Raw genomic sequence first — 20,403 nt, 5'->3', positions numbered from 1 at the left:
ATGCTAACTGTTACATATTGAAAAGAAAAAAATACAGATTTTTCTGGGACTGAAAATTTCTGAGAGAACTGGGAAGATACTTAGATCTAGTCAAAAATAATGAAATAGGAGGAGGTCTGAATATTGTTTTCCAGATATGGAAAATGAGGACTCACCTGCCTATCTCAGTTTTGTGGGTATTTTTTTTTAAGATTTATTTATGCATATAAGAACTGGGGTACAGGCCAGTGGTATGGAGGGTGAGAGAATTCACCAGAGACAGAGTGGGGAGCAGAACAGGAGGACTGACTGAAATACACTGCTGAAGGGAGCAGTGGCCAAGACAGGAGAGGTCTGCTGCACCATGTGGGTAGCTCCCTGGCTGGGGATTGGATAGAACTGCTGCAGTAGGTATGGATTGTATCATAGTGCTGGCATTTAACCCCTTGTGCCACCAGGGAGGCCCCTCAGTCTTGTTTTTTAAGGCTTCACGTGAACTGACTTTCAGCCATTTTCAGCCATGGTAGGATGAGATACACTTAACATTAAGTGACAAGACATTTAAGTGGCTGCAGGGCGGCCAGTCTAGTCCAAAATTCTGAATAGACCAAGTGGAAAGAAATGAAACACGAAAAGTTTCTGCCTCTAAATCCATAGATAATACAAATAATATGTAGCTTTCATAGTTTATAAGACACAGTAATATGTAGAATTTATTGAGATAATAATACTAAAATAAGAATCATCAATGTTATAAGCTACACAAGTTTCAAAAGTCATGCTCAGGAATAAATGACATTTTTAAGAATAGAAATTATTATAAAGGATACTTTCTTAAATAAAGCCAGAGAAAAGAAAAGTTAAAAAGTGATAGCCAATATTAAACGGTAAAACAGTTTATTACATATAAATAGTAGTACTGATTGCAGAAGAGAAAAGAGGGAAATATAAAGCAAAAGTTTTCAAGGTAGTAGACATGACCATAGGTCATCTTTACTGTTCTGTCCAGGTGTCTGATTTTGTCAGTCTTTGTTCTATAGTTTGTTATCATCTGTATAAAAAAAAAAACATGATATAATTGGGACCATCCCTCATTTTTTCATGCCTAGTAGCTATTCTTGACCATTAACTATCTCTGATTCAAGGCCCTGTTAAAAAAAAGTTTGTATTGTTTTCACTGAATTATCACTTACTTACAATGTTAGCTGTGGTTCTCTATTTTAATAATTTCTTTTTGTTTTGAAATTGCTATCTTTTAATTTTTTCAGTTATTTACACATTGATTTTACTAATAAAAATATAAAATCTATCCCCTGATGATTATTTTTTTTAAGATTTATTTTATTCATGCATACAAGAACCAGGGTACAGGGCACATGTATGGGAGGGTGAAAGGATTCACTAGAGACAGAGCAGGGAACAGAACAGGCAGACTGACTGAAATACACTGCTGAGGGGAGCAGCAGGCGAGGCAGGAGAGGTCTGCCCCACCATGTGGGGATCTCCGCTACCAGCCGGGATGAATGTGTGCAGTACAGGCTGCGGACAGCTTCACAGCGCTGCACTCAACTGACTGAGCCACCTGGGGAGGCCCATACCGATGATTATTAATCATTGTATTTATCTCTACTAGATGTTGCCTCCGCCATGTCTACTGTAGAGTTATACAATTTTTTATTTCTATAGATTTATACAATTCTTAATGCTCAGATATGCTAAAGGCTCACTTTACCTTCCAGATTAAAAATGAGACACATTGATTAAAAAACCATCCAAGTTGATTTCTATACTAAATCTCCTTTTATGTATATCTATCTATCTATCTATCTACCCACCCACCCTATTGATTTTGCTTCTTTGGAATACTGTAATTTATACACCCATCAAGAGCAGTATTCATTTCTATTACAGTGTTTTTGATTATAGTATTACTACTTAGTTTTTGGGATTTTCATCTCTCTGCTTATATTGTCATCTCTTCCTACATATTTTCTACATTTTTAATTAGATCCCTTATAATATTTATTATATTTTTTTAATTCCTTGTCAAATAATTCCAACATCTATGGGATATTTGTTTCCAATGTTGTTCTGTCTTCAGAATGTGCTTCTGGTAAACCTTGTAATTTTCTACTTGATAGCCAGACATAATATAGTAGGAAAAAGAACTGCTTTAAATAGGCTTTGAATAATGTGTTAGTAAGGTATAGGGGGACAGGAATATTCTATAGTCCTATAGATGCCGTTCTTTTAGGGACCCTATGCCTCTATACTGTGAACTTCAGTGTACTTTGTTAGGCTTTTCTGTCCCCTTAGGAAGAATATCTAGAGTAGACTTGAGTTGGATATTTTCTTTACCCACATTAGGCTAGAATTTTTTAGAGTTGGACATTATCCTTCTCTGAGGTCAATTAGGGTCTTATAAAATGCCTGCAAGTTTGGTGCTTGTTAACTAGTTTTTCCTGAGGGAATACATTGCTAAATAGAATAGAGAGCTAGTTGTATTTAAAAATTGTCTCATTTTATAATCCTATGCAAGGAGTAGGAAGTTACTGTAGGAACTGACTGAACTCCTGGAGGTAAATCTCATAAAATTTTGGGGATCCTATGAATGACATTTGTCCCCCTGAAGTTTTTAACTCTCAGAATTTCCCACACTGAGACTTCAGAAATTTGTCAATTATAGTTCAGGTTTTTCCACGCTGGTACTCTTTTTCATTGAGGTATTGGGGGAGAAGCTAATCTTACTGTATCCTTGTTAGTTCTCAGTCTGTAGTCTAGAAAATAATTATATTGATGTGAGATTGTCAAGAAAACAAATCTTAATTTCTTATGTATAGGGTGCATAGAATATGAATCCGGTTTCTAGTCCTTCCAGTGAAGTTATATATTTTCCAGAGAAAGAAAAATAAATTTAGGAGGAAACAATAGAACAAAGGAATTTGAAATGCAAAGAAAAAGGAATTTTGCAGGCTTCCTTTACATATGAATAAAAAATAGACCTTGCAAGCCCAAGTCTAGTGTAATAAGACTTTAAGGTTCTCTTCTACTTTCTGGACCACTAGAGATATCCTGTTTTAATGGAGGCAGGTATTTAGGGAAACCAGTATTCTTGGATCTTCTGTGTCTATCAGCATCCCTTACGCACATCCTGTGACAACCTGCCTTTGTTGTTGTTGTTTTATTTTTTTAAAGATTTATTTATTTATGCATACAAGAGCTAGGGTACAATCCAGATGTGTGAGGGGTGAGAGGATTCACCAGAGACAGGGTGGGGAACAGAATAGGCAGATTGAGTGAAATACACTGCTGAGGGGAGCAGCGGGTGAGTCAGGAGAGGTCTGCTGCACCATGTGGGTTGCTCCCTGGTAGGCAGGGGGAATCAAACTTGTGCTGCAGGGGCTGCAGAGAGCTTCATAGGTTGTGTCTTAACCCCTTGAGCCACCAGGGAGGCCCACAATCTTCCTTTGTTACCAGATAAGTTTTCTTCTGTGAGACTATTCTAGTAAACTGTGCCTCTTTCAAAAGACTCTGAGTGAAATGGTTTGTATGGGTCCTCCCTTCTCTTATGGATCCATGAAGAGTTACTCATTTTCAGTCTGCTTATTTGTTGTTAGTGTGAAGTCGTTTATCTCAATTTGGATGTAGATATATCTTACAGATACATCTCATTTTGTTGAACCAAAACCAGAACCATATATTTTTATAATACAATTAATGGTACTCCAGTTGCCCAATCAGACACATAAATCCACTGTGAAATAATCACAATTCCAATTTTATCATGAAGAGGAAGAGAGATATGAAAGAATAAGAAACATCAAGTTGACAAAGTTACACCTCTAGTCACATCTTCACTTCCAAGATCTTTAATTTTCGAATAACTATTACAGTCCTGTCAAACTCTTATTTCCAGATTTTTCCATTTTACTTTAATTATTGACTCATTTTTACCACAAAAATCTATTAGTCTTCCACAGAAGATATATCAGGTCCTTCTCATTTTAACATCAACATTTTCAAAACATCATTGTGGTGGAAAATTTCAATACATCATACCTTAAAAATGTTCTTAAGTGTTTAATGTCCCCCCAAAGAATTTTGTATTAATTTTATGTGTATTATTCTTTCAACAGGAGGGTGAACTTGTCAGCTTTAAAATGTATACTTTTGACCAGCTCTCATATCCACTTCTTCCAATTTACATTGAGTAAGTTGCTTTAAAGAGATATCTAAAACAAGAACAGTTAAGCTGATTAAATATTATCATATGTGTTGACATTGTAATGAACATGACTGATTGAGAGGTGGGGCAATTAAGAGAGTGACTTAAGCTGTCAATTAAAAGGCAACAACCTGCTTATGAAGACAGATAAATAAACATACTAAAGGCAACAACAGGGAAAAAAAGTATTCAGGCTGTGCTGAGAGGATCCTAAATTAGCAGGTAGCCCTGCTAATATGCCTCTAAAAAGTGGTATAAACATCAGCCCTAAATTAGAAGCTTACAAACATCATGCCCATAATCCAGAAACCTCCAGATTTTGGTGAACACCCTCTGGGAATCTTGCCCTGAGTAGTGGCATGCCCCTCTCTGCTGATGGAAGGTTGCCAAGAAGTCTCAGGACCAGGCTTTGCCAGACTCCCAAACTTTGCCGAGAAGTTCGTTACTCACCCTTTCTCTCTGTCAACTATTTTGTATACTTATTATAATATGAATTGCACCTCCCGATAAATTAATATTGTGGTTATATACATTTGAATCGAGTCATAAGTGAAAACATCTGCTTTGTAGAGGTTAAACACTCTAGAGATTCCAGACATAATAAAACAATAACTGATACAAAATATATTAAGTGACACTGGATATGTTTGTTTTAACATTGTGATACTGGTAAATTTTTATGTTTTGTAACTTGAGAATATATTCCATTGTGAGTATAGCCCCCAAGTGGAAAATAACTGGTTTGAGGGTGGACAAAAAGTGTTAAACATTTTAATGGCATGTGGTCCTCCAAGAGCCACAGTACATCAGCAGTTGTACAGTATAACTTTGGTACTAAATATTACAGAGGTGGTAAACTATGGTATAAAGGCTAAAATGGCTAATAGCTAAGGCGGACAATAATAAACATAGTTTAAGATATAGAATTAAAGATGTATGTTGTGAATCCAACCTAGCATTCTGTATTTCAGAAATCCTTCCTTCCCTGCCTTGCTTTGAAATTTTAAAAAATTAACAATTTTGCATCTGAAGTAAAGCAAGTTCACATATCCCTAAGATTTCATTTCCTGTTTTCTTTTCAATATCTCAGCAACGCTTTATTTTAACATGTCTGAGTAAACTCAAAACAACAACATCTAATGCAAGTCCAGAGTCTCCTCCCCCTTCCTAGTAAGGCCTGTCCCTTAGCCTCCAAAACTTCCATCACTCTGTGGTCACGAGCCCTTCCTTGTTCACCTGCATTTCTATCCTATAAGTCAGTAAACACTACAGGGCATACAGTTGTCCTCTACAGTTAGTTTTACAGGGTGTCCAGCTGAGTGACATGCAGATCAGTACAAACCTGATCTGAATTGATGTTAATAAATTTGTCTTTACTTAAACCACTTAACATAAGTATTTATTTATGTGACAGCAAAAAATAATTATTTTACAGATTGCTGCCCCAAGCCTCAATGCAGTATTAATAATTATACAGAGTATTGATTGTGTAACCTTTCTATAATTCAAAATTTTCTATATTTCAAAAATTTTCTGCTTGCAGGGTTTCAGACAGAGAATAAGAACCTAGCAGAAACTGCAAAATTTTGTCAGGGGATTGGAGGTGGTGTAACAATGAGTGAGGGGCAGGATAGGAAATGTAAGTGACTGTTTTCATAAACAGTGAGCTTTTAATCTAAAGTTGGCTAGCTGTGATACCTCAGTGTTTTGGGGATAAACCTTAGAGATGAATTCCTTGATGCTATGATCAATCCCTTACTATGGTTCCCCACAGTCCTGAACATCTTTCAACTGGAAGTCACTGCATCATTTTGCCCTGGGATAGTCTCTGAAGTCAAAGTATGTTGACTTTGTCCTCTCCTTTCATTATCAGTGTTCGTCAAGTGACTGGTAGTATTTGGTGTATAAATCCTCATTCCTTTACCTTAGGAATGAAGTGAGTTTTAACAGTTAACCTGTGGGTTGGGGTTAAATAACCAGGGGTTAAATTTCTGGCTTTATCCATACCCTATTGTCTAAATTCACTTCCATTTTTTTTTTTCTACTTCTGCATTTCTCTATTAGTGTTTACTGATCCTTCCAAATAAACTATTTGGACTTTGGACATGCTTTTTTTCTGAGTTTAGTCTTGGGAGAACCCAAATTTAAAGGCTTCTTGTATTACAGTTTTAACAAGGGGTAGGATGATGATTGAGTCCCAGATTGTGCTAGGGCCTCTGCTACCTATAATTCCCTAATGTTGCCTGCCTGCTTTTTTAAAAAAACAATTTGTTCATACATTCCTTATTATGATTTTCTATCAATTAATGCTTTTGCAAGTGAAACCAATACTGCCCCTTTCAAGCTGCATACTTGTTTGAGTTTGTCTATTCTATGACCTTCCAAAAATGATGATATACAAGTTGGATTGGACTCCACAAATATCTCCATTGGAACTAAATTCGCTTTAGTGTCAGAGCATTTCTTAGCTTCAACAGCCTAGATTCAAGTCCCAACAATGATCAGTCTGCTCTATTCCACTGTAATTAAGTGGGCTGTATCCAACCATTTTCTGAGATAATAAGATCTTATAAATCATGATAATTATCATGATCATAATAAAAAAATTATGGAAGACTTACTAAGTGCCATGAACTATGCTAAATGCTTTATAGTTGTGTCTAATCTCTATGAATTAGACCTGGTTATCATTACAAGACTTAGAATAGTGAAGTACAATACCCAAGGGCATATGACTAGTAAGTGGTAGGGTAGCAATTTATCCCCAGGCCATTTCACTGCAGAAACCAGGCTTTTAAACACTATACTGTAATATATTTTTTTTAATTCTTCCAAACTAAAGAATTCTAATCTCTTAGGAAAAAAATTTAATGTATCCTTAATGATTAAACCTTTTGTTGTGACCTTAACACCCTAAAATATTTCTTTTATTCAAGCTGTCTTCAGGATATTCAGATTATTGGCTTATAAATTTGACCATTCCTTACCTATACTTGCTGATGTTTACAGATCAAAAGGCATAACACAACAAGGGTTACAATTGCTACTTAAGCTCTAAATTGCAAACATTTGCATTACATGATTTACGATGAATGCACAGTTAGATGCAGTCTTAAAATCAAGGCTTATGTTGTATCTCAAGATATATTACAATACTTCTTTAATAATTTAATCATTACAAGATGCTTGTGATTAATACCTACTTATTATTTAAATCCTTAAATTAAGCTTTCTTTCCAAATAATCACCTATCCAAACACTGATGTTAAGCACAGATGCATGATGCATATTAAAGCTATTTTTGGACACCTACCTTGAGTCAGGAACTGTGCAAAGTATTTTACATACATTATTGAGGTGAAGTCTCCCAACAACCTTGGAGAAGATCAATTATCTACATTTTCATTTTCCAGGAAACTGAAAATGATATATTTTTTTATTTTACCAACTGCTCAAAATCACAGCTTTTAAATTAAGAAGTTGATTGGAAAGTTCTTTCTCCAGTATTCCTAAAATTAAAAAAAAAAACCTTGAACAATTGTAATAATAAATATATTGCTTTAACTCTTGCGTATATGTTCAGTGGCATTAAGTACATTTATAATGTTGTGCAAGCACCAGCATCATTCATCTCCAGAACTTTTCTTCATCTTCCTGAACTGAAACGCTATATCATTAAAAAATAACTCCTCACACACCCTCCTCGATCCCCAAGAACCAATTCTTCATTCTGTTTTTATGAACTTGATTACTCTAGGGAACTCATATAAGTGGAATTATAGAGTATTTGTTCTTTATATGACAATCTTATTTCTTCAATATTATGTGTTTAAAGTTCATCCAAATTGCAGTATATGTCAGAATTCCCCTTTATTCTGAAGGTTGAATAATATTTGATATGCTATATAAATAACATTCATTTATTGATGGACAATTGGGCTATCTACCTTTGGCAACCATAAATAATGCTGCTATGAACAAAACAAATTTGAGTCTGTGTTTAAAGTTATTTTGGATATATATCCAGAAATGAAATTTTACAGTTCACAAAATAGCTTATGAAGAATGACAGTGATCAGTTTGAAATCATCCGTTGACTCAATTAGTTAGTGCCAGATATTTATATGTAACCAGGTATATATTATGAAAGATGTGTATCTGAAAAAAAAAGCATCAGAGTGATATAGACAATGACCATGTAGCAGGGAAATTTGCGACTCTCACAGTACTTTCAGTAAGAACGTCCTTGGGCCTCCCTTGGTGGCGCAGGTGGTTGAGCGCAGCGCTTTGAAGCTGTCCGCACACAGCCTGCAATGCCGGTTTGATCCCCGCCAGATGGCGAGGGTCCCACATGGTGAGCAGACCTCTCCTGTTGCACCTGCTGCTCCCCTCAGCAGTGTGTTTCGTCAGTCTGCCTGTTCTGGTCCCTGCTCTGTCTCTGGTGAATCCTCTCACCCTCCCACGCATAGGGCCGGTTCTTGTACAAAATGAATAAATAGATCTTTTTTTTTTTAAAAAAAAAAAAGAACATCCTTGCTAGGATATAAGGTTGTTAGTCCTTCACAAATTGGGAGCCATCTGGAAATTAAAAAATTCTGTGATCATCTGTATTAAGAATAGGAATAATACATAATCATACAAAATTTGATGTTTTTCACAAGTACATAGATGAGATTGAAAAAACCACTATTTAACTTGGACAAAAATTCAGTTATTATAAAATATAAGATGTGCATCACTAGCATAGCTAAGTGAAATTGCTTTTTATAAATTTTGTTAAAAAGCACCTTAATTTTATAATTAGAAAATAAATTATAATAACAATGGTTAGAACTAAAAATGGAGTTATTATAAATGAAAATATAGCACTGTAAGATTAACTGATGTGACAAGAACGCATATACACCCTAAATTCAAATTTTGTTGGTATACCTTATACTGATGACTGACCTTCCAATGATAGTCTCTAACTGCCCTGTTTTTTTTTTGTTGTTGTTGTTGTTAAGATTTATTTATTTATGCAAGCACTGGGGTACAGGCCAGAGGCACGGGAGGGTGAGAGAATTCATTAGAAACAGAGCAGGGAGCAGGCAGAAGGACCGAAATACACTCCTGAGGGGAGCAGCGGGCGAGACAGGAAAGGTCTGCCTCGCCATGTGGGAATCTCCCTGGGCCAGGTGGGAATCTGCGTGCTGCCGAGGCTTTGGACACCTTCACAGCCCTGTGCTCAACCTGCTGTGCCACCAGGGAGGCCCTAACTGTCATGTTTTTTATACATTACATTTCTCTGCCTGAAATGCCCTTCTTTCCCCCCTTTATCTTTTATTTCCTTGGCTCAAACTACCTGTGAATTTCTTGATAGCAGGAGCTGAGATTTTTCATTTTTATATTCCCAGATAGGCCAAACTGTAAGGTTTAAATAAATTAACTAACAAATCTACAAGTGTGCTATTAAAATAGTTGAATGAGAAAAGTAAAACTTTCCAGAGAGATGAAAAAATTCTAATAGTTATAAAACAAAAATTATTTCTACTTAAGAAATAATGTATTGCAACTCAAAAGTGAATTTTTGTTGAATAGCTAATGCTTTTTTTGTAAAGAAAAAGAGAACAAAAGCATATAAAAAGAAAAATGCTTAATTGAGAGTTAAAATACCAGGAAATGATATATCTGATACCATAGCTCTGAGGCGGGAAATAGTGTTTTATCTGCACTGTCATAAAAAATAATCTCTTACATTTTTATCTTCATTATATATGTGTTCCTATTTCAGAAATGATTCTAAGCTGTGTGGAGACCCTTAAGTTTGGGTGTTTCTAATGCTAACTATAAAAGAGAGAAATATCATGATATTGCCAAGTTATAAATTTTAATTCCCAGTATAATAAATTGCAGAATTCTTGCTCTTATGCTACGATGATTGTGGAACACATGTTGAAAAGGATCTTCATTATGTGGGTTCTGAAGTAAACAGGATGAGAGAATGAACACCTCTCAGCCCTACTGATCCACAAAAATAATTTTTTAAGATGCTAACATTTTTGTATAACCTAGTCTATGATACTCTTGTCCAAACACACAGAATGTACTACACCAAGAGTGAAGTCTTCACTTTGAGTGATTATAAGATGTCAATGTAAGTTCATCCTTGGTAATACTCTCCATCCTTGTAAGTGGTGTGGATAATGGAGGAGGCAATACTCATGTGAGGGCAATGTTGGATTTAATCTCTTCCTGTCTAAAAAATGCACTGCAGAATGCAACGTTTGGATACCCTTTGTCAAACCTGTTTTCAGTGACTAGTGGGGATAAAAAGGCTGGTTTTATCTTCAGTCATCAGTTTGACTTAGCTGTTTCAGACAAGCAGATGGCTCTGCTCACTTGCCTGTTGGAACAGTTGGGGATACTCAGAAAATTTTATAATATGTTCAAAGATTTAAGAAATTGTTTATGGCTTCTATTTACAAGAATACATATTCATTACAGGATATTTTATAATATCACTAACACTTAAGTGTGTTCTCGTAAAGACCAACTATTTGGACATTCAAACTAATATTCACTAATTATGTGGCTTTGGGTAAGCCACTTAACCAGTGATCTGGTTGAATATTACTAATGAAAGCATTTGTTTTGAATATTAAATTAAATAACGATTTTTTGGGTCTTCCTGGGGCCTAGGTATTAAATCACAGTGCTATCTCTGCCGGGGCTTGAGTTGGCTCCCCAGCCAGGGAGCTAACTCACATACGGTACAGCAGACTGCTCCTATGTTTGTCCACTGCTCCCCTCAGCAATGTATTTCAGTAAATCCACCTGTTCTGCTCCCCACTCTGTCTCTGGTGATTCCTCTCACCCCCCCACCCCACACTTCTGGCCTATACCCCAGTTCTTCTACAGAAAAGTTTAAAAATAATTAAATAACCGATTTTATTGGACTATCTTAATAACTAACATTAGTAAGCACTCAAAATTGCTATTATTTCTATTACATGAAATGATCCACTTTTGAAGTCATCAGGATTAAAAAACAAGTTTCAGAAATAATAAAATAGAAATCATCATTTCCCATTGCCATCACAAAAAAAGGGGTGCCTAAAACTTTTCTAGGAAAATAGCACAGTGGAATAGCTTCAATTTCCCATGATTTTTAAAAACTGAGCTTTGAAATGAAGTTCTCATTTTATATGAATTTTTATGAAATTATCAAGAAGGTGGAAAGCTAATTAAAAGGTTTTATGTATAAAATTCTTCTTGGCCTAAAGCCAATAGATCAGAAAAAAAAAAAAAAGAGAGAGAGAAGAAGAGACTGTAGACTGGTGCTGATGAATTTCAATGAACGTTGAGTTCCAGAGGTCAAGTTACAATACTGTGGTGTGCCATAAATAATTTTTTACTCACTTGAGCCTAAAGCTACGAATCTCTTTTATGTTCTCTTCCAATGTAAACATTTGCAATTTATGAAGAGTGGAAAACTATCAAGTTATAATACTATATTATGTTGATGAATGATTAAAAACAAAACATGTATATCAATATAATTCTTTCACCAGAAAAATAATGATAAGTTTTAGAAGGATTATAATAATGGGTGTGTGTACAGATAAAGGGGTGAGAATAAGTCAAATATAAGCAGCTTTGCTAGCTTTGGTTGGTTTGATTTCAAGAACAGAATTTTGCTAGTTAGGATGAATTTTTTTTCTGTGTTTTATGAGCTTGTTTTTTTTCTGTGTTTTATGAGCTTGTTTTTTTTTTAAATAATTTTATAAGGTGAGGTAAGGTGAGTAATACACAAATTCAAGCAAATGTGTGAAAAAGTTGAGCTGATGACTACATGTGAATTAGAGGTAAATTATGGAAACTTAGCAGCAGATTTTATGGCTTTTCATTTGCGGGTTTCTCCATTTTCTTGACTAATCTATCCCACACCTACTTTAGCTCTCCTCTACATGGTCTAGAAATTTAGGAATATGATTTTGCTGCAAAATGTTGTCTACGAACTCTGCAACAGTTAGAGGAAAGCAACCAATAAAATAAATGTCAAAAATTCCAGGGATCATTCTTCATATCTGTGACTTCTAAACAGTAATAGAAAGTTGTGCTTGAGGACCTGCTTGGTGGTGCAGGGGTTAAAGACAGAGCTATCAAGCTATTGTCAGCCAGTGCAGCATGAGTTCAGTCCCTGGCCAGCCAGGTTGCAACCCACATGAACAGCAGACCTCTTCTGTCTCACCAGCTGCTCCCTTCAGCAGTGTTTTCAGTAGACCTGCCTGTTCTGCTCCCCACTCTGTCTCTGATGAATCCTCTCACTCCCCCACACCTCTGGCTTACACCCCAGTTCTTGTATGCATACATAAATAAATCTTAAAAAAAAAAGAAAGAAAGTTGTGCTTGAGTTAAGAAAGGTAGAACAAGAGGTGGATTCTACTCTTGGGAAAACATAGAAAGGCAATAGACACAAAACCAGTAACATTAAGGTGTGTACTTAAGATGGTGAAATCAGGCAACTACATTCTAAGACAAATCCTATAAAAAGATGTAGGCCTATCAACTAGACAGCAAGTTAACCCCCTATTTATATTTTGTTCATAGCTGTTTTACCTGTATTAAGTTTAATGCCTGTAATTCAGTCATCCCCTGTAACAGTTATTGATTAGCATTTGTGTGTGTATCTGATTGTCCCTTAATTTCATGTGTGCTTACTGCTTCTATTCTTGCCTCTCTTCCATAGAGAAAGAAATTTTTGTACTCACTGTCTCCAATTTCTTTCCTCCCACTTCCCTTAGGCTTTTACCCTCTCAGGTCCATCTCAAAAGGTAGTCTGATATTTTTTGTCAGTGTTAGCAACGCTATCTTTTGCTAGTCTCACAGTTAAATCCCAATTGATATTTCATTTAACTTACCAGCATTTTACAAAATTTGCTATGTTTTTATCCATAAAATAATGTCTTTACTTAAGCCCCATGGTTTTAAATCCCACCGGTCACTCCCTTTCTGTCTTCTTGTGATTTGTTCTCATTTGTTTGATTTTATTTTATTAATGTTTAGATGCTCTGAGATTTACCCTTTGGATTCACTTTTTTTTTTTTTTTTTTTTTTTAGTTTTTTCTGTCTACTTAGTCTTTTGGTGATCTCATATAGTCTACTTTTCTGAAATACATACAATGCTAACTTACTCTCATGGAATTCAGAAATAAACCTACATATCACTATTTACCATTTATACTTATATGTTTAAAAACAACTTCAAAATTTACATGCCCAAAGTGAGCTTGAAATCTTCCCATTCAAACTTAACTATGTATATACGTGTCTCCATCTCAGATAATGACAATTTTATCCTTCTATTTTCAGGTCAAAAAATTTTCTTGGACTCCTTATTTACTCATGTCCTTCATTCAATTTTTCAGCATGTCTTACCATTTCTATATTCAAAATATTTTCAGAGTCTAAACATTCTTCAATAACTCTTTGGCTACTGCCTTATTTTAAGCCATAGTTATCATTCATCCAGTTCCAGATCATAGTAATAGTCTCCTTAACATGTTTGAGCAGCAAAGTATTACTGTCCAAGGTTCATCACATCATATCATTGTTCTTCATAGAATTCCTCAATGTCTTTGCACCTCAATCAGAGTAAAGACAAAGTGTTTATAATTACCTATAACATATAAATACCATCTCAGGATATTTGTATGTTTTACTTCCACTGCTGGAATTCTGTTCCTCTGTCATCAAATAACTTTATTCAATTATAAACCCTAATTTCAGATCTTAAAAGTTACTCTTCTAGGCTAGCATTCCTAGGACTAGCTAGGACTCCTTTCAATAGCTACCCAATTCAAATTTTCAAATTCCTCACTTCCTAATACCTTCTCCTATTTTTTCCTTCCAAAGTATTTACACCATTAACACACAACATATTTTCTTATTTTTATTTTTTTTATTTCAGTGTAAACTCCTTAAAGGTAGGCATATTCACTCTCTTGTTCTTAATTACTATATTAGCACCTAAAATAGTGCCAACCTCATGGTCAGAGCTTAATTTTCAATATCCATTCAACAAACATTAAGTATCAAATTATTAGTACTAACAAAAATGTTTTAGGAGTTTTAATCACTGGACACTGGTGATTTCAGGGATATATGTAGATAAAACGGCACCATATTTACGTGTCAAATGAGGTATTATATATATTATGAAGATCGTAAACAAAGGTGTCAATGTGCTGGTGTGTGCTGTTAGAGTTTGTATATAATTTACCTTGAATATATGACATGTGCTAGAAAATAGCAAGAAATCACTGTATACATTTGTCTTTGTCCCATCTGATAGGAAAGGATGGATATCGCCCAACTAACAATTTTTTGGATGATTTAGTAATTATTTTAACTACAAATAAAACAAAATATTACTCTCAACACTGAGAAAGATCAATGAAAAATAATTGATACAAACATCATAAATTCTGAGTTATTCCAAAAAGTGATCATTCTGAAAATTGAAAAAGAAGTAGCAGCAACAAAAATCTTTAAATGAATTTCTGGCTTAAGTGTCATCTAATGTCAGCCAAAAGATTGATGTGGTATGTCCTACTCATATCTCTTTGTGTTTCACCATTTTTTAGTGTGCACAACAAAACTTCCAGTTGTTACTTGTGAATTTCTGTGTTTGAGGACTTTTTCTGGTTGCTAGAACTTGTTCTGTCTATGTGTAAATGGATAAAATGCATCAGTCATGCATTTTGGTGGGATAACTCTAAGATGTATTCTTTGCATTGGCCATCAGAACTCTGCAGCAAGTTTAAGCTCTAATGACACACTGTGGTGACTTGTCTAATAACCACCATATTGACTACCTTCCCCTCTCTTCTTACTCTCTTTCTATCATATAGGTACCTCACGATCAATTCTCAAACTATTTACTCTTTAATACTCTTTCATTAGTGTTTGCTACTTTGTAAAAAGTCAGACATGCTACGTTTTACTTTTTGAGAAATCTAAAATACTTTATGAACGTAAAAGAACAGGTCCATTAAAGTGTAGAATTTATCATCTAAATTGTTCACAAATGAACCTTATTACCCTATTTTAATGCTAATATCTATAACTTATTAAATGGGGCTATTATCCATATACAAACAAGTACTTACTACAAATATCCTGTGTAAATACCAGTTTAGTGGTGACAGAGGGGAAATAAGTGCTTAAAAATTAGCAGCCTAACTAATAAAAACACAGCAGGCCAGTGCCTTAAAGGCTTTCTCCTCTTGTGCTGATCCTTGCTACTTAATTTGTGAAATTCAGCTTTACTATATCATCATGTGGTATGGACATGGGCCAGGAAGCTGCATGGGACGAAAATGGCAATAAAGTGTTACCATAGTTCTATTATAATTTATTCTTTAAACCTCACTGAAATAATTTTATGTCAATTCTACATTTCCACATATAGATAACTGTCTTAAACTATAAAATATTTTCTTTTTTATTCCATTTTACCATAAATGTTCACATATTTATTTGTCAGGTTTTTGATTCCATATAATAAATGTAATTCTAGATAATATATTAATTGTTAATGGAGTTATTTTCCATTATCAAATTCTGTTCATTTAATAAGGAAGATTCAATTATTTATTTGATTTGGAATTATGATAACTCCAAGAGTTTTTCCTGATAAAATATAAAACTAATAACACATAAATACCAAATTAAGTTTTTAAAATGTATGTTGATTTCAGAAGGAAAATAAGGGTGTATAGGTAAATCAAATTTGAATTTTTTAAACTGCTTTTTCTTCTATTTTTTAAACTATTGTTACTGAAACTCTCTACAAAAAAAATAGTCAACACTGTACCCCTACTCATCATTGAATAAGAAAAAGGAGATAATTAGCAAACATTGCATCTGTTTAATTTAATGAAAAATAAATTATAGCATAATAGTTTAAGCAAGAGATCAGTTATAAAATTAGAAAAACATTTAGTGATTCCTAAGACTTTAGAGGAAAAAGAAACACCTAACATTGCACAAGTGAGACTATCAACTATAATTAATTTGATTTTGGTATTGATAGCTTTAGAATAGAATTTGTAGAATAAGACAAACACAATAGACAGTACAGTCAGACTGTTTCTATAACACAAAAACTTATTGTTAAAAATAAAATATTTTATCTTATTATAAAATCCAGTAATGAAAGAAATTAAAAATATACAGAGCACATACAAATATGCCATAATACTACTATATACATTTTAAAATGTAATTCTAGGTTACATTTAGATAATTTCAAGTTGAAAATAGAGGATACTAGTAACTCAGAAAATTTAAATTTGGAAGTATGAGTTTTTCATTATTTCTCCTCCATATATTTAATTCCTCTTGCTTAGAAATCTTAATAGCTGCATATTTTATGAAAAAAGACAATTTTGGTTATGAATCTATTTTAACATCTAATTAAGGTATTATGTAATTCAATTAGAATTTAAAATATAACATTTGCTCTTTTTAAACTCAATATTTTATCTTAGAAACAAAATCACTTAAAACTAACCATAAAATATTAAAATGTTATAGAAATGTATTCATTCATTATAGAAATCTTGCATGAAAATAAAATTCATAAATGATTTTTTCTTCATCAAATAAATTTGAGAAATAGTTATAAGTTGTTACTGACTTTCTGATTTTTGTTTTTTAAGTAATTAATATGCTTATATATTTAGGAAATTTTCAAGAAAGAAAAATAATGGGCAAAAGGTTAAAAATATTCAACTTTGATGGAAAACTTTTCTCCTTCCTCGAAATCCCACTGCCATCCAAATACCCAAATTCTTCCTCCCAAATAATATTCAGAGAAATTATTTGTAAAATTATTTGTAAATAATATGACCATTACAATATTTTCGGAATATGCACCAACACCCATATGGCAGTGCAGAGAATTTGTTAACACTGCAAAATACTACCACCACCAATTAAAAAAGAAACCCACAATATTAATATATCCTGCAACATTACTTTGTTTATTAATTTATAAAATAACCATATGTCAATAGTATCCATAGCCAAATATTTAATTTGTGTACAATAAGGTGTGAATAGAGTTTTTCTTCTTAGTTCATAATTTGAATGGTAGCTTCTGAATCAGATAAGTTATTGGCAACTAAAGATTTCCTAAAAGTTTCTGAAATTGATGACCTTTTGAAGTCGAAGAATATACTCCAGTGTAAGGGTTTAAACACATAGAGAAACCAGTTCTTCTATACAATCTTCTGTCAATAAAACTGTTTCATTGAGCTTATTGTTAATTTGATGCTTTTTGTCTCATAAGGTATAAATCAGCTCTAACCTCTGAGGACACATCTTAATGTTGAGCTCAGTCTCCTGATAGAGAGATAACAAATGTCTCTTGTAGTTTGAAAAATGATGTAAATTATGCTATATGTTCATTATCACTTTGAAATCTGTTACCATTTGGTATGATCAAGTGTATTCTGTATCTTAAGAGAATCTATTTTTGAGTCATGACATGCTATTTGTCATTATTTCTGAAGGATGTTTTAAAAAACTCATCCAAAATATATACCACAGTTTCCTTGTTTAGAAACTATGTTTTAATTAGAATTAAATAGTTAATTTACTTTATATCTTGGTGATAAATATAAAAAATTACCTGGAAACTCTGGCTTGCTTAGTGAAGATTTGATTTATAACACAAAATAATATAAAATTAGAAAGGATATCCCAAACCCAACTTTTTGCAAAAAACAACATTTTTAATGGTTGACATCAAGTCAATTCCTAGATCTATTCTCATTCTAGAAAAGTTCATAGTTAGGCTTCATAAAAGCATAGTTTTTATGTTTTAGATTCATAAAATTCAATGACTTTATGTGGCTTATCCTATGCTATATTTTCTCTAACACACATCATCTGTTATATTTCACATCAATCTTGATGCAAAAAATGAGAACAATAAACATGATTATAATTAGCGAGAGTTTGTTAAATGTGCTTTGATAGGCCCTATTGTGCAATGTAGCTGGTGTTCAAGCAGAAATCAGACTAGCATACTAAAGCAGAAAAGATAAACAAAACCCATGGTTAGTGAGTAGATATAGAGCTTGAAATTGTTTGGTCTAGGAAGACATCTAAACTACAATTTGGTACATACAGAAAATGTAATTAAATGATAATTGCACTAGAGCACGATGAGTGTGGGATAAACAGCTTGTGAATCAATAAACCATGAGCTGGCAGGCTGAGGTATTTATTGATTTATGATTCATTTAGCTCCAAGTTTACTCCATTTCTAAATCCAATTGGAACTACTGTATTATCTTTCATTGGCGGATCTGGGTGGAGTGATTGTATCGTTTTATGAGGGGCAAAGATTGTCTGAATTATTATCATTGAGATTTTATGAGAGTACACCCCTATGAGTTTGGCTATTTGCTTACCAAATCTGCAGGTTATGACTTATTACTGTATTGAAATTTGTCTAATTTACAATTAAAATTTACATTAATTCGAAACCTTTAGGACATCATGCAATTCTAATGAACGAAAATCCTATATTCTATAATTTATTTAATTTAAGACATGTATATTGATCTTGTAATGCACATCCTATTGTGTGTGGGTTCTAACAAAAATCATTATGCATTTTAATCTAGGAATAGTGTGTGTTTTAAATAAAGTAGACATTCTTTTTGTTGACAGAGCATATCATTATAACTTCTACTGGATTTTTTTTAAAGATTTATTTATTCATACCTACAAGAACTGGGGTACAGGCCAGAGGTTTGGAGGGTGAAAGGATTCACCAGAGACAGAGTGGGGAACAGAACAGGCAGATTGACTGAAATACACTGCTGAGGGGAGTAACAGGTGCAACAGGAGAGGTCTGCTGTGCCATGTGGGTTGCTCCCTGTCCGGCTAGGGATGGAAGTTGTGCTGCAGAGGCTGTGGAGCGCTTCATAGGGCAGTGCTTAACCCCCCGTGCTACCAGGGTGGCCCTGGATTTTTTTTTTAATTCATTTTTTTTCCCAAAGATTGATTGATTGATTGATTGATTGATTGATTTGTTTGTTTGTTTATTTATACAAGCACTGAGTACAGTCAGAAGCGTAGGAGGGTGAGAGAATTCATCAGAGCCAGAGTGGGCAACAGAACAGTCAGACTGACGAAATACACTGCTGAGGGGAGCAGCAGGCAGGACAGGAGAGGTCTATCATGCCATGTGGGACCCTCCCTGGGGTGGGGGCTGGGATTGAACTGGTGCTGCAAAGGCTGCGGGCAGCTTCACAGCCCAGCGCTCAACCACTGCGCCATGGAGGGAGGCCTGTCCTGGATTTTTTTTTTTTTTTTTAATATTCATGTTGCTACCATTGAGATCCTTCATAGATGAAATCTAAGTATTAGTTCTCTTTTCACTGATCTCAAGTGAAACAAAAAGCAAAAACTCAGCTTTCCTCTCCAGCAACAGAAGCAAGCAACAGTATTAACATCTGAATTAGGCACTTTTGGAAGTATCTCTCTGAGAGTTTGTGCAACATATACAAAGCATAGCCACTATATGCCCATCTCCTGCCACATTTAAAGTGTAAAAACCTCACTATTATTTTGTTTTATCACACAAAACTGCTACCTTTCAAAGGATCTAACTGGAAAAATAAGAAATTTGCTGAGTTGATCAAGAGCTACATAATGTATGGTTGATTTAGTTCTAGTTAAATTATTTTCCAGATAAACTAAGAACAATGAACCACAAAGACTTAAACCCACCTAGAGAATATTTACAACTTGATTATTTGCCTTTTGACCCAAATTCTAATCTCCCCCTTTCATCATGTTATCACTTCTATGCAATTTTAATAAAATATTGCTATTTTGGAGGACATGACCCATGGCTTTGCTTACAACATTTCCTTGCTGTCTTGCCAAACAATGATTATAAAGCTATTTATATTTAATGCTGTGAAATCCTCAACATCAACACTTTCTCTATCAACATAAACACCTCTTCCTTCCAAGGGAAAATTTATCACCGTGGGAATTTTTTTTTTTTATCCCACATCAAGAGAGTTTATTTTCCAGTTGTTTCTTGGCACTGAAAAGTTGATCTATAGGAGTAGAAGACCTTGTTTTAATATCTTGCTTCCTTATATGCAGTTCTCTGTAAAAAAAAA

This window comes from Talpa occidentalis, unplaced genomic scaffold, assembly GCF_014898055.3.
Source record: "Talpa occidentalis isolate TD23 unplaced genomic scaffold, MPIMG_talOcc4v2.1 talOcc4.6, whole genome shotgun sequence".
NCBI lineage: Eukaryota > Metazoa > Chordata > Mammalia > Eulipotyphla > Talpidae > Talpa > Talpa occidentalis.
The sequence above is the reverse complement of the archived record's forward strand: the minus strand, read 5'-3'. Positions refer to the sequence as shown.